Source organism: Bos indicus, chromosome 19 (assembly GCF_029378745.1).
Source record: "Bos indicus isolate NIAB-ARS_2022 breed Sahiwal x Tharparkar chromosome 19, NIAB-ARS_B.indTharparkar_mat_pri_1.0, whole genome shotgun sequence".
In the NCBI taxonomy this organism is placed as follows: domain Eukaryota; kingdom Metazoa; phylum Chordata; class Mammalia; order Artiodactyla; family Bovidae; genus Bos; species Bos indicus.
In genome coordinates this window covers 17,771,831-17,787,939 of record NC_091778.1, presented here as the reverse complement: position 1 = coordinate 17,787,939, position 16,109 = coordinate 17,771,831, and positions in this window count along the sequence as shown.

Genomic DNA, 16,109 nt, shown 5'->3' with positions numbered 1-16,109 from the left:
ATTTAACTGAAAGTAAGTCTGCTGCTGCTGCTGCTGCTAAGTCGCTTTAGTCGTGTCCGACTCTGTGCGACCCCAGAGACGGCAGCCCACCAGGCTCCTCCATCCCTGGGATTCTCCAGGCAAGAACACTGGAGTGGGTTGCCATTTCCTTCTCCAATGCATGAAAGTGAAAAGTGAAAGTGAAGTCGCTCAGTCGTGTCCGACTCTTTGCGACCCCATGGACTGCAGCCTACCAGGCTCTTCCGTCCGTGGGATTTTCCAGGCAAGAGTACTGGAGTGGGGTGCCATTGCCTTCTCCAGAAAGTAAGTCTACACCAACCCAAATAAAGAAGCCTTGAGAAAAAGTAGCACAGGTGGTAAAACAGATGACTGAAAGGTCTTTAGAATGCTAAGCCATCCATAGCATGAGATTTTCTTGATCAAAAAGAAGACCTCCCAAGTCTTGGAAAAGCAGCCTTGGGCAGTATCTTGTCCAGCTCCTCCCCAAACCTAATCATTTCATTGGCTCAGCTGTACCCCATACACTGGGACAGTTTCCAGCCCTTTAGACGTTTTCTAGCTTCATATCGATTTCACCTCCAGCACAATGGTTACGAAAAGAACCAGATAGACCCGGCAATTAGGGAAAAGCCTTTCTGCTCAACTGGCCCTACCTGTGCTATGTGCTAAGTCACTCCAGTTGTGTCCGACTCTTTGCGACCCTAGGGACTGCAGCCTGCCAGGCTCCTGTGTCCATGGGATTCTCCAGGCAAGAATACTGGAGTGGGTTGCCATTTCCTCCTCCAGGGGAGGCCCTACCTGTAAAACTGGAATAATTCTGGGACTTCCTTGGTGGTCCAGTGGTTAACAATCCACTTTATAATGCAGGAACATGAGTTCGATCCTTGTTTGGGGAACTAAGATCCCACATGCTGTGGGGCGATTAAACCTGTGTGCCACAATTACTGAAGACTTCATGGTCTAGAGTCCAAGCTCTGAAATGAGAAGTCCATGCCAAAACCAGAGAGTAGCCCCTGCTTGCTGCAACTAGAGAAAGTCCACACGCTGCAGTGAAGAACCCGCATGGACAAAAATAAATAGTAAAAAAACTGGAATAATTCTGTCTTAGAGCATTACTACGAGATTTAGATGTATATAAAGTGCTTGGCATGATGTCTAGCATATGGTCATTGCTCTCTCTTTCTCCTCTAATTTTCCCTCCAATCTCCCAATTCATAATGCCAGAAGTCCCAGAAGTTTGTCTGGATTATTGCTCTCATTGAGTCATCTGCCTTCCTAGATGTTGGAGGACAGTTGTGTCTGCACAATTGATTCCTACCAGCTGCCATGCGCAAAACATGCACTGATGTCCTGCACACCCCGGCTCCACACACCTATTAATACATCTCATGCATTAACACATCTCAGGCTAATTCACTCTTGGGCTTCACATTCCTGCTCGTCTACCTTGGGTGAACAACTCCACCCAAACACATATCTCAAAAGCATATCCAGTTTTTGCTCAATTGCTCATCCTGTCCAAATCTAGGCATTACCCTACATGGTTGTACCTCTATTTCAGATATGATTACTGCTATCATGGTTGATTCTATTTTTCCTGTCCAATAAAATTGGGCAATAATGAATCATCATGCAATGAATTGAGTATTGAATGGTCTATTCACTCCTCATGCAGGGAAAAAAATATCTCAGTGTGTTCTCTATGTCAATAATGAAGAAAAATAGTCTTTCTTTTTAAAAAAATTTAAGTTGGAATGGCTATCACACTCAGTACTTTTGATTCCTGATTCAGTGTCAGGGCTTTTTCCAAGGGGAGTCAGGGTATTATAATTTCTATTTTTTGTTTGTTTGTTTTTAGAAGCAGCATGGCACGATAAAGATAGAAAGGGCCCTTAGGATGTTTGTAACATTTGACCCAGCCATTCCAGTCATGGGATTCTTTTTAGAGACAGAACCAGAAAGGGAAGGGAAAGAGGAAAAAGACTTTATGCTCAGAGATGTTCATCATAATATTATGGAATTATAAAAAAAAAAAAAAGAAATGATTTATATTTTCAACAATGGGATAATGATTAAGTAAAGGCCATATAATTCCCTCCCCCCAAAAAGATGAATCAGATTGATATCAGATTTCTCATAAATGATATGAAGTTTGTGTTAATAGACATAAGATCACAGGCTCCATTCTCATATTAAATGATTAGCTTCTTGGTTTGCTTTTCATTATCTCTACGTATGGTCTTGCCTCCAGATCGTGAATGGCTTAGGACCAATCGATTCCTGTTTCTAAAACAGAACGCAAACCTCTCCCCAGGAATCCTCCCAGACAAGACTGATTTGTGTCACTGAATTCCCTACATATCTCTAAACCTCTGGTTTTTCCGCTGGCCTGAGTCTTTCCACGTGCTGCTTTCTCTGCCTGGGACATTCTCTCGGCTCCTCCTTCAGGTCTCACTTTATTTTTATTTAACTAATTTCGTTGGAGTAGAGTTGATTCACAATGTTGTGTTAGTTTCTGCTGTACAATCAAGTGAATCAGTTACACACACATCCACTGAGCACTCTCTTCTTCTGAGAAACCTTCCTTGAATTTCCAAGCCTAGGTTTCGTCCCTTCCTTTGTGTTTCCATACCGGGCCCATCGAGGATCCTATCACACCAAGTTATAATTGTTTACTTACCTGACTCTCTAACAAGCCTGTTTCATGGCCCTGGAGCCCATGGGCAGGTTCTCTTCTTAGTAACCCTCAGTGTTGCTGAAATCTGGAGGATGCGCAGAGATGGAGTGAAAGTTTTTTTGGAAAGGAGGCTTGTTAAGATATGAGAAAACCAATGAAGGGGGTCTTGACAGTTCATTCCAATTGGCCGCTAGCCTAAAGCAGATATTGAGAGTGAGATGACGGAGCCAGAATGACGAGAACAGGGAGGATGCGCAGGGCGGCCAGGAGGGAGGGGGTCTTGGCTGAATACTTGAGACAGGGGGTGTCACACTGTGATATAGCAATAAACGTATATTTTGGTTTTCATCCTCAGATCCTGGCCAAAGCTCTAAGACCTTGGTAGTTTACTAATCTATAAGGATGCTAGGAGCATGTTTCATTCCAATATTTGGTCTTCAACCCCAGTTCCTGATACAGACCTCCTAAATCCCTTGGAAGTTCATGGCTGATGAGTGTCTTTTGTTCCAAGCAGGGAACTCTGGGTGGGCTCCTGGATAGCTTCAGGGGTGGGGTTTCGGGAAGCTTACTCCATGATCAGAATCAGAAATTTTAGCTCTACTTGCCATTTTCTGGGCAGAGGAGAGAAACCGAGTTAATCAATCATGGCTATGTGATAAGGCTTCCATAAAAATCCCCAAAGTGCAGGGTCTGGAGAGCCTTCAGGTTGGCAAACGCACAAGGGTGTGTTTGGAGGGTGGCGCCTCTGGAATGGAAACTCCGCCTCCCACACCCATCCCTTGCCCTGTGCCTCTCTTCCATCTGGCTGTTCTCAAGCTGCAATCTTGGATAATAAATGGGAAATAGCAAATAATGCACTTTCCTGAGTTCTGTGAGCCATTTGAGCAAATGATCAGTCTTGAGGGGAAGGTTGGGGAACCCCTACTTTATAGCTGATTGGTCAGAAGTATGCAGGTTCTAGGCTTATGATTAGCCTCTGAAGGGGAGCTTGTGGGGCTGAGACTTTCACTGCAGGACCTGATGCAAACTCTAGGCAGATAGTGTCAGATTTGAATTGATCATCAGACACCTGGTTAGTGTCAGAGAACTGGCTGGGGTAAGGGAAAAACCCCACAGTTCAGTGTCAGAGGTGTTGTGTATAAACAGGACACAGTGGTTTCCTTTTAGAGAGTGTCCCCTCTGGTCCTTGGCATGCTGAGTGATGGGGCCATGAACGGGCATCCCAGGATGGCGCCATGTCTCCCCAGCAACACTTACAACATACTCAGACACGCAGGTCCTAGACCATCTCCTGTGAACCACAATCCCAGATGACCCCTGCTGGTCTACAAGGGAACCCAGACAGAAAACCTGACTAGCTAGGCTGTGAGTCATGATGCCTTCCTCCTGGCTGGCAAGCAATCTCCTCCCTCGTGCTCCCGCCTTACTCCCTGTGCCTGATCCTAGGATGGCAACAGAGATGTTACTTCTCAACAGCGACCATGAGGCAGTTGGGACTGGCTGACCTTGACCGACCTCCTCAAATCTCAGACGTCAAGCATTCAGAGGGTATATAAGAAAAGGGATGAAATTCAGCAGCACTCAGGTCAGAGAATCTGGGGTCTCGAGCCAGTCTCTTCCTCGCAGTTCTGTCTTGTGATGGGAATGAATAATCACCCCAATTACAAAGCGACCTAAAGGAGGCAAATTCACCTCCTATCTAAACGAGGTGCTTGGGGAACGGAAAGAGGGAACCGTCTGCAAAGATTTTGGCAGAAGTTTCTGGGCAAGCTCCCGGGAAAGCTCCTATTAAACAGGCATCATGGTTTTCAGAGCTCCTGAGCTGGTGGCCTCAGATACCTTTGGCAGTTTCTGGAAAAGGTCTGTAGCATCAGCGTCATCTCCGGGATGTTTAGAGACGCACATGCTGAATTAAACTTAGTTGGAATCCAACAGCGATCTAATAAAGGGCATGATCGGAAGATGGGGAGGGGCACAGCAGCTAATCAGAGCCCTGGGGAGGCATGGGGCTTGGCTGTCTTCTTCTAATAGCTCCTTGGAGATATAATTAGCTCTTACTGCTTGGGAGACCTCCCGACGCCTGCTACAGTAAGCCAGTGCAGGGAAGCAAGCATGTGTCAACCACTGCGGCAGAGAGGCCAGGGGCTGCATAGCCGTCACCTGGTCCCACCAACCCTTCTCCTAAAAACTGCCCAAAGCCTGGGCTTCCCTTTGGGTTCAGGCTATTCTTTGGAAGTGGCTAGCCCAGTCCACGGTGAGAGATATGACAATGAGATCTGTTTTTAACACTGAGAGGGACTGTCCTGGTGGTCCAATGGCTGAGAATCCCCCCGCCAATGCAGGGCACACGGGTTCAGTCCCTGGTCCGGGAAGACCCCACATGCTCCGGGACAACTTAAGCGGGTGCACCACAACCACTGAACCTGTGCTCTAGAGCCCACGAGCTGCAACTACTGAAGCCCGCCCACCCTAGAGCCCGTGCTCCGAAATGAGAGGTCACCACAGCAGGAAGCCCACTTACTACATCTAGAGTGTAGCCCCCATTTGCTGCAACCAGAGAAAGCCCAAGCAGCAGTGAAGACCCATACATAAATAAATATTTTCAAAAAACAAATACAACAAAGAGACATGGAGATCCCACCCTTGCCAAAAATCCAGACGATGTTGAACGGATCAGAAAGCAAAGGTAAGAACAGATTTACTTTGGCCAATAGGGTGAGTTCCTCCAGTCCTCTTTCATGAGTTTCTGGATTGTGGTAGGAGCCTGTCAGATACTGGTTCTCCCTTTTTTTTGCTACCCCACTTAAGGCAGCTGTGCTCTGGAAACAGAGAGCAGGCTGGCGGGCCCGGGATTCTAGTGTGGATGCCCACTCTGGCATCACAAGTGGCCACTCTCTGCATCATGATGTTATGCTTTACGGCTCTGGGGGGCATTTCATTACAGTAAGATGGATTTTCTGGACACTTGAGACCTCAAATCCCAGCCGCTCTTCCCCAGCTCCTTCTTACACTCTTCAACATCACTCGCTCTTCAATTGTAGCCACAGAAAGACCCTTTTAAGTTGACAAGCCTGTCCTTAAGGCGCAAAGCCTGCCCCATCTTCAACAGCTCCTCTGGTTTCTTAACCTTGACCTGAGCCTCCACGCTAACCCTTCACCATGCTGCCCTTGACAGTCAGTTCTCCTCCAGATTTTCCAGCTGGGCCCTCTGCTAGTTTTGCTCTGACCCTGCTTGTCTTAACTCCGTGAGTGGATCTGAGCTAAACTCCCAGCCACCCCTTTGCCCCTGCTACTCTCTGATGCAATTGTAGCTTCCCTTCTTGCAATCTCTCACTCAGCCGGTGCTGAAGCTGCTTCAGCACCAGACTCTAAGAGCAAGCGCCCTGTGCTAACTTGAGCGCAGGTCTGGCAAGCTCCCACCCTCATTTTAGGAAGCCGAAGCTCAGAAAATAGTTCCTACACTGCTGAGTATTCACTGCTTCAAAAGTCAGACTCTCAGTAAGACGTTCCCTGAGTATGGAGGAAGGAGCACTGGGCTAAGGGTTCAAGATCCAAGTTTGATAGCCTCATCCAGGGCTGTCCCATTGCCCAACTCCAAGAACCCCCAGTTTTGCAGAGTAAGTACGAACAGAGGATATGACACTGAAGGTGGATATGTTCATCTTCCCTCGCCAAATCAAGAGATACAGCCTCAAGTAAGAGCAGGAATGACTCTGGGCCTCAGTTTCCCTATCTGTTTCTTAGCCTGGTTCCCTTCCTCCAGGACCTCATGCTTAAGTGATGCCCTTTAGAGAAGAGTTGGGACTATTATCCAAGGTTTGCTTGATACCCACCAATCATGGAGAAATGGGATCTGATCTGGGGAAATACTCTGAGGATTGGGAAGTTAAAACCTGTTTGCAGGGTTCTTCCCTGGTAGTCCAGTGGTTAAGACTTCATGCTTTCAAGGCAGGGGATGTGGGTTTGATCTCTGATCAGGGAACTAAGATCTGACATACAGTTTAAGGTGACTGAGTTTTACCTTAGGTCAACTGTTGCATGCCAATTTGTGTGCGTGTGTGTGTGTGAAAACACTTCAAAATTGAGTTAAAAGATGTAAATTTAAAATTGGTTGTGTATCTGATCTGCCCAGGTTCAGTAAATAAACAGTTCTTTTTAAAAACAAAAAATAAAATAAAATGGTTAAGATGGTAAATTAAAAAAAAGAAAACAAAAACCTGTTTGCAGTCCAGTTGAGTTGTTTGATTGACTTTCACTGTGGCCACGAGTCCTGGAGTGGTTTTGAATAAGTCAGGCCTTCCTTTTTGGTCCCATCAAACTGGGAACTGAGAAGAGGGTTTTTATGGAAAGTTGACTGTGAGACAGAAATAAAACTAGCACAGAACTTACCTTGGCATCCATTCATGCCCTGGGAGCCACAGGACCCAGCAAGGGTTAGGCTTCCGGCCCTCTTCCCTCCATACACCCCAAGGCTCACAACACTCTCCATCCTCGAAGCTCTTCTTTCTACTGTTGTCTCCCCCTCACTCCCTCTCTCCCTCCTTCCCGTCCCCCCTCCCTACTTTCTTTCTCTTTCTTCCTACCTTCCTTTCTCTTTTCTTCCTAGAATTTAAGGGGATTTCCAAGCACATCCATGATGCAATAAGAAGACTCTAAGTGGCTCAGCCAAGGTCACATGCCTGCAAGTAGGTCGAAAAAACTACCAAGTTGGGAAGTTCAGAAAGCATTCCAAATTTTCCCGAATTAATATTTGTCCTGGGGAGAAGGCAATGGCACCCCATTCCAGTACTCTTGCCTGGAAAATCCCATGGTCGGAGGAGCCTGGTGGGCTGCCGTCTATGGGGTCGCACATAGTTGGACACGACTGATGCGACTTAGCAGCAGCAGTATTGACATATAAATGGGTAAAGACCTGCCATTTATAGCCTCTTCAATAACTCTTGTTAGATGATGCCATGGACCGGCATACACATGCTTATGGGTGAGTGCACACACACACACACACACACACACACACACACACTCACACACACAGATGGGGAACTCATATGCACTGAAGGTATATCATTTGTGCTCATCACCCCATATAATCTTTATAAGAACATTGAGAGGTAAATATATTTCCCCTATTTTGCAAATGAGGACATTGAGGCTTTGGGGACTCGGGAAAGCTTTCTGGGTTTACATAGCAAGTAACTGAGAGGTTCCAGATTCAAACTTGCATCTGTCTGATTCCAAAATTGCTCTTTGGCCTGCACCCTGCTGCCTCCCAAGAGCACAAATATTTCTCAGGGTAAATATTAGTTTCTCAGTATGAGCTCTGTAAATGGTTTCCAGTGGATTCGAAGATATTTACCCAGAGTAAAGAAGTGTGTTTTGCTCATTGAATACAACTGAGACTAAGGAGTAGGTTTTTTTTTCCCCCTTCTTTCAGTCTTTGCAGGATGTGTGTGCATGTTCAAATGTCTTTGTAGAGTCTTCTTTTTATTCTTAAGTGTAAGGTGGCATCAATTAAATGCAGGTTATAAGACAATTTGTATTTCATTTTGTCTTCTCTATGCCTGGAGACTCTGAGCAGAGCCAAGTTGAGCCATACCATGTGGCAGGGGAACTGATGTTTAATTTAGCACTGCAGTGGGGGCAGGGGCGGGCAGAGAGTGCAATTTTTTAAAATAAGGCAAGACTTGCCAGTGGACAGTGTGTGTGAGTTTTTATCAGCAGCCGGGGTTGTTATCAAAGAATCCATGACTTTCCCTGTACATTTCACTGCCTTTGTCATTATTAGTCTCTCTCGTCTCCAGGATGCTCTTGGCTCAATCTCAGTGGGCTCAGGACAGCCCTCCTCAGAGTAGTTGGGCCCCCAACTACGCCCAGGATGGACTAAGCAATCTCTTTTTACCATTGCTGATCCTGAACTCTGTTTCCTAACCTCTCAGTCTCTCTCTCCTTTTTAAGAGGTTATTTCTTGTTTTTTTTTTTTTTTAGCTGTGCCAGCTCTTAGTTGCAGCACAATGTATCTTCGCATTTTGTTGCCAATGCAAACTCTTATTTGAGACATGTGGGATCTAGTTCCCCAACCAGGAATCGAACCCAGGACCCTGCACTGGGAGTGTGGAGTTTTAGCCACTGGACCACCAGGAAAGTCCCTTAGTCTCTCGTTATCTTGAGATACTTTTCTCAGCAGCTTCTTGGAAATGTGTCCTATGGGGTCCCCACTGTCTAAGAGATGTCAGGGTTTATATCATGCCACTGATCCCCTCTCATTTTCTGTGTACCAAATCCTTCCCCTCGCCTCGTGGAGTCCCCTTCCCCTCACCTCGTGGAGTCCCCTTCCCCTGACTTCAGGGCCTTTCAAAAGTGGTGTCCCATACCGGAAGTCTGTCCTCTGACTCTCAGAAACTACTCTGCCTTTGAATCTTCGGCTCAAATGGTGTCTTTAAGGGAGAGGACCCCGGTCACTTAGACAAAGTCAAGGTCCCCTTTCTGTGCCCTCCCTCCGCTGTCTGGATTCTGTCCATTGCGAGCATCACAGTTGATGCCTAAACATTCAGCAGTGTGATTTGTTGGCTCAGATGGATAAGCCTCCCCTTCTCCCCGAAGGGGTCATTTTCAAGGTAGGGTGTATAAGATGGTCCAGGGAAAGCTGAGAAGGTAAAGGGAGAACTGATCTTTACCTTCACTTTACCTTGATCTTTATCTCCACTCATCTTTAACAAAAGGTTTTTTTTTTTTTTAAGGCTCATTTTTTTTTCTTAATGTTTATTTTTATGCTATTTAAGCTGCAACGGGTCCCATAGTTGCGTCATGTGCTGTCTTTCATTGCAGTGCGTGGGCTCAGTAATTGCAGTTCGAGGGCTCAGTTGCTCCTCAGCATGTGGGATCCTAGTTCCCCGACCAGGGACTGAACCCACGTTCCCTGCATTGGAAGGTGGATTCCTAACAACTAGACCACCAGGGAAGTCCCCACTGATCTTCATCTGAAAATATGAACTGAGCCTTACTCAGATTTCATAAGCACATTCACACTGGCACCCTGATTCAGCTCAGGGTCAAGTTGAAGACTGGAGGATTGACAAAGCCAAGCCCTCTCCTTTCACTCACTGATACACTGAGATGGGTCCAGCTTGCGTGCACAGCAAAGAGAATTTTCATGTAGCTGTAACTAAACCAACGCTTACAATACAGACAAGCAGCTTCAAAAGATTCCTGCAAAGAAACCCTGGGTCGAAAACTATGCGAACAAGGTGAGTGCCAGGGTCCTCCCAGTGCCAGCTCACCATCAGCCTGATTTCTACACGAAACAACTCTGATCTAATCTGAAAAGAAAAAGTCAGCCCAGAAGGTTGCAATTGCCAAAATGACTGTTTGAGGTATGTAAGTGCGTCGGGTATTATTCATGAGGCCTTGTCATAAATGAATACTGTGTATTTCACCTACACCTCATTGTTTTAGAGCTTCTATTTTGTGCGTGTTTTATTATCTCCGCAAACTATTGGAACAGTGGTTGTCTTAGTTTTGGCTGTTATTACAAAATACTATAGACTGGGGAGCTTAAACAAAGCATTTATTTCTCATAGTTCTTAGTGCTGGGAAGTTCAAGATCAAGGTGTCAACAGATGCGGTGTCTAATGAGTGCCTGCTTCCTAGTTTGCAGGCAGCTGCCTTTGTGCTATCTCTTCCCATGGCTGAGAGAGACCATCTCTTTTTGAAACAGCACTAATCCCATCATGAAGGTCCCACCCTCATGACCTAATCAGCTCTAAAAGGTCCTACCTCCTAATACCATCACATTGGGCGGATCAGGGCTTCAACAGATACATTTTTTTCAATTGGAATATAATTGCTTTGGGCTTCCCTGGTGACTCAGATGGTAAAGAATCTGCCTGCAATGCAACCCAGAGACCTGGGTCCCATCCCTGGGTAGGGAAGATGCCCTGGAGAAAATAATTGCTACCCACTCCAGTATCCTTTCCTGGAGAATTCCATGGACAGAGGAGCCTGGCGCACTACAGTCTGTGGGGTCGCAGAGCCAGACATGACTGAGAGACTAATATTTCACTTTTTTTTTTTCCATAACTGCTTTACAATGTTGGGTTAGTTTCTGCTATACAACAAAGTGAATCAGCTACATGTATACATATATCCCCTCCCCCTTTTGAGCCTCTCTCTTCCCCATCCCACCCCTCTAGGTCGTCACAGGGCACTGAGCTGAGTTCCCTGAGTTATACTGCAGCTTCCCACTAGCTGTCGAATTTATTTATACATGAAGGTGTATATATGTCAACACTACTCTCTCAGGTCATCCGATAAATTTGGGCAGGACACAAACAATTCATCCAATGCACTGGTCCATGTGTATGATTGATATTATATAAAATATCATCAGGAAATACCTATACATATATGGGGAAGGTGTGCTCAAAATTATGTACTGATAGTGACTTCCAATTCGAATTCTGTGAACAAGGGCACCGTGCTGCGGGGCCACAGAGAGCAAAGAGCATCACTCCCTACTTATGACTTGGCACACATAAGTTGTTGTCTGGGCACGAGTGCCGTGCCCATGATGAATAGATGAGTGACAGGCTGGCATCATCCAAGAGCTTAGGGTCAGGATTTAGGTTCTTCAGAGCTGGTGTTTGTACTTAAGGATACAGGAGATGCTGAGGCCAGATAGTGAACCAATTAGCAGTCTTTTAAGGAAAACCAAGGTTCAAATACAAAGCCAACATCCCCCAGTGCTTCTGACTCAGGCACTGCAACCAGGAGACCACTTTGGTTGCTTGAAGATGCTCTCAGAATCTCCCTGCACCCTCCTTGCCAAAACAGCTGGTCCAAGTATATTTTCCAGACAAGTTCACTGGTCACTCCCCAGGAGGAATTCTGGTGAATAAATTTTTCTGCATCTAATTACACAGTGAATGGAGGAGGCAGGATTAAATATTTAAGCTCTCAAAGGGAACTGGTGGGTAGAAGGCATCTCCTGGTGGCTTAGAATTCCAACAGACCTTGCTATAAATCCAGGCTCTTCCCAAATGACCTTGGGGAAGTTATTTAACATTTCTGAAACTGAGTTTCCTCCCACAGATCATCTAGATAATATGCAACTTGCCGGGTTGTTTCGGCAATCAAACGAGAAAACTTGTAAGACATTTCAGAAGAGTGATTGGCTCAAGAAATGTAATCTCCTCCTTTTCCATACTCATGCTTGTGCTCTGCCCACCTCTGAAGGTACCCACATCCTGCGGGGCATTCCTAACGTGGGTGCCTGGTGGGTGGTTCCATGACCCACGGTGGGTCCACCCACCCACCCACCTATGCCCAGCCCAGTGGGTCTGTCCAGCAACTCTGTCTCTGCAAGCCTCCTTAGTCCAAGGGGTGTTGAACTTTCACTGGGACAAGTTCATCCAGCTGGGGTCAATCCCTGCATGAGGCCTTTCTGACCTCACTTCTTAGTAAGGATTTCCCTCCCTCCTTTAAGAATCAGACATCTGAATAACCCATGTCCCCACTTCACTCCATTCCAGCCATATTGGACTTTGCAATTCTACAACACATCATGCACTTTCAAGCAGGAGGTATGTTGTGTTCAGCTGCTCAGTCGTGTCTGACTCTTTGTGACCCCATGAACTGCAACTTGCCAGGCTCCTCTGCCCATTGAACTTTTCAGGCAAGAATACTAGAATGGGGTGCCATTTTCTACTCCAGGGGATCTCCCCACGCAGGGACAGAACTCACGTCTCCTACATCTTCTGCATTGGCAGGCAGGTTCTTTACCATTGCACTGTCTGGGAAACCCTGATATTTTCTCTTCTTTCTGCCTAAAACATCCATTCCCCTCTATCTTTGACCAACACGGTGATCTTCATTCACCTAATTGACTTCTACTTCTCCTTCTAGAGACTGGGCTTCACCACCTCATCACAACCTTCTCCTAAGTCTCCAGGTTGGGTTAGGGGCCTCTCTCTGTGCCTGCCAATTGCTATTTATTTCTGGATCTTGCCTAGCAGAAGTGAGCTCCCAGCCTTCTTTTCCTTGTCTCCAGTACCCAAAATGGTGATAGTTGTCTAATGATTGTTACATAAATAGCAGAACCATCTTGTTATTTGCCCATTTCTTCTCCATAATCAAACTTTATTGTTTCAGTTTGACTATCAGCTCCTGGAGGACAGATGTTCATCTTTACTATGGGAACTAAAAGACATACTTTTGTACTCAGTAGGCACTCAATGACTACTTCTTGTTTATCAGTTGATGGATGGATTGAGGGAGGATTAAATTCCCAACCATCAATACAATAGCTGGCAGCAAAGTAAAAATAAGAGACAAAATTAAGAATTGCGGGAATTCCCTGGGGGCTCAGCGGTAAAGAATCCGCCTGCAAGGCAGGAGACACAGGTTCCATCCCGGATCTGGGAGGATCCCACATGCCTCAGAGCAGCGGAGCCCATGCACCACAGCTACTCAGCCTGGGCTCTAGAGCCTGGGACCTGGAACTCCTGAGCCTACAGGCCACAGCCACTGAAACCTGTGAACCCTAGAGCCTGTCCTTTGTAACAAGAGAAGCCACTGCAATGAGAAGCCCCTAAACCATAACTAGAGACTAGCCTTTACTCGCCACAACTAGAGAAAAGCTCATTCAGCAATAAAGACATAGCACAGCCAGAATAAATAAATAAACAAAATTATATTAAAAAGACAAGCCTTGCTTATTTAAAGCATTCTTTAAAAAAAAGAATGGGCTGGGTTGAGGGCACTCAGTGTGTGGGCAGTAGAGGGTATTGTTGGGTTAGGGGTAAAGGCATCATGGACTAGGTGGACATGAGTTTGAGCAAGCTCCAGGAGTTGGTGATAGACTGGGAAGCCTGGAAGCCTGGTGTGCTGCAGTCCATGGAGTCACAAAGAGTCTATGGGGACACGGCTGAGCGACTGAACTGACTGAATGGTGTAGCTGGCATGCAACCCAAACTCACATATTCTAGACTTGTGGTTCTACTCCATAGGCAAATTACTGTGAGAGCCAAGAGACCCCAAAAGTGACTCATTCTCATACCCTCTGCCTCTTCCTGCCTTCCCAGGCCAACTGGACCACCTTACTCCTAGACCCCTGGAGGAATCATCTGGCAGGTCAAAGATGACTGGACAACATCTCCTAGGTCATCAGGGCTGGCCAGAAGATTCCTTGTCTGTCCCAGTCCATCTCTTCCCCTCTTCTTATCCTCCAGAGTCTGCTCTTACCCCCTGCCTGGGACTGGGGTGTCTGTTCAGTAGGTCTAACAGAAGGAGCAGAAAACCCTTGTCTCCACCCTGGCTTGGAGTGGAGAGCTCTTTCCAGCAGGGAGCAAAGGGCTTTGGAAGATCTCCTGCTTCAGAATACTTACCCTGCTGGTGTGCTGTGAGTGAAATTGCCAGATAAAATACAGGATGCCTAGTTAAATCTGAATTTCATAGGAAACAATAACTTTTAGTGCAAGTATATCTCATGCAATATTTGTGACATGTGCATGGCTAAGCTGCTTCAGTCGTGCCCGACTCTGTGCGACCCCATGGACTGTAGCTTGCCAGGCTCCTCTGTCCACAGAATTCTCTAGGCAAGAATACTGGAGTGGCTTGCCATGCCCTCCTCCAGGGGATCTTCCTGACCCAGGGACCAAACCTGCGTCTCTTACATCTCCTGCATTGGCAGGCTGGTTCTTTACCACTAGCAGTTCCTGGGAAGCCCCATTTGAGACATACTCATACTAAAAATGATGTATTGTGTATCTGCGATTCAGATTTAACTGGGGATCCTGGCTCATTTGCTAAATCTGGCAACTCTGGCTGTGACCTAAATAGGAGGTGAAATCAACACAAAGTGGGTGAGATGTTGTCTACGAGCCACAAAGGATATAAGACACCTCCTAAATCTCAGCCCCAAAGTCGCCAACCTGGCTGCCAAACAACATGCTTGTGTGCGCCCACTTCTACCAAGCTCCCATCAAAGGGATGCTCTCTGGTTACTGTGAACGAGGCCGAAATAGTCTCATAATGGAAATGGGTAGAACACAAGGCTGGGGACTTGTGCTCCAGTGGTTAAGCCTCTGTGCTTCCAATACAAGGGGCAGGGTTTCGATCTCCAGTAAGGAAACTGATTCCACATGCCATAACGCATGGCCAAACATTTTAAAAATCAATAAAATTTTAAAAATTGTTTTAAAAGTAAATTAAAAAAAAAACAAAAAACCCTCAAGGCTGTATCAACCTCATGCCAATGTTTTTTCTTTGTGTCTTTCCACTCTTCCTTCCTTTCATGAATCTTCTTTCCTTCCTTCTTTCTTCATTCATCTGTTCATTCAGTGGAGGATGGTGGTAAAATTGTCCAGGCTGCAGGACAGAGGAGTCTGCTGGGCCACAAGTCCATAGGGTCGCAAAGAGTCGAACACAACCGAAGCGACTGAGCGGGCAGGCGGGTTAGTTTGGGGCATGAGTTTTGGAACCAGACGGCTTGGGTTTTAACTCTGGCTCTATCACTTTCTACCTGCATTGTTAACCTTTCTGAACATCTCTGACCAGGGGTTATTAAACTCCCCACACTCAGTTCAGAGAAAAATGCGTACTAACAAGGACGCCTACAGCATAGAAGCCGTTTTGCTGGGACAATGGGAGGGGACAGGAGCAAAGGCCCACGTGCTAGAATAAATGGGAGAGATGTTAACTGATCTTTGGTCCCAACTGATACAGATAAATTTTCCCTCCTTTTTTTTTGTTTTTTAATCTTTCTCTTTCTGACCCTTTCGTCATGTACCCAGAAGACAAACAACACAGAGAAGAGTAAGAAAGCTCAGAGAGAAGATGGAGGTGGATGGTGTGAGAAGGGGAGAGGCTCAGAGGGTGGGAAGAGGAGGCAGTGGGCTAGCCTAGAGAGCACCCCCCTGACCACGATACGGGCATCGGGGGCTGAGGAGTTCCACGAGAACTGGGTGCACAAAGGAAGGTCAGACATGGGCACCAGGACACCCCATCCCGGCACAGACCACAGAGCCCAACTTGACCAAAGCGGACCCCGGCAGCCACGGCAAAGCATCGATGATCGGCATAGACTGTAGACCAAAGGGCTTCCTACAGCATTCGGCTCTGCACCCGAGACCTCCCAGGAATGATGAATGACCCTGTCCCCTCCCGCCATGCTGGCTGGGGCTTGCCAAGGTGTCATTTAACACAGAGACATTGTTCAAGTGACATTACCTGGGACTGTTGAAACTCCAAGACCAGGAACCTTTAAACTAAGGAATCAAAGAAGAAAATGTGAGAGTTGCGAACAACTATAAACTGAGACAAGTCTTCCCAAGGGTGAGGAAGGCTTCTTGGAACCGAGGACCTGGCCCGGAGCAGTACCCTGTCGAGCCCATGCCAGACCCCCCTCTTTCAGTCAGGCAACGAACAACTGCAGCTG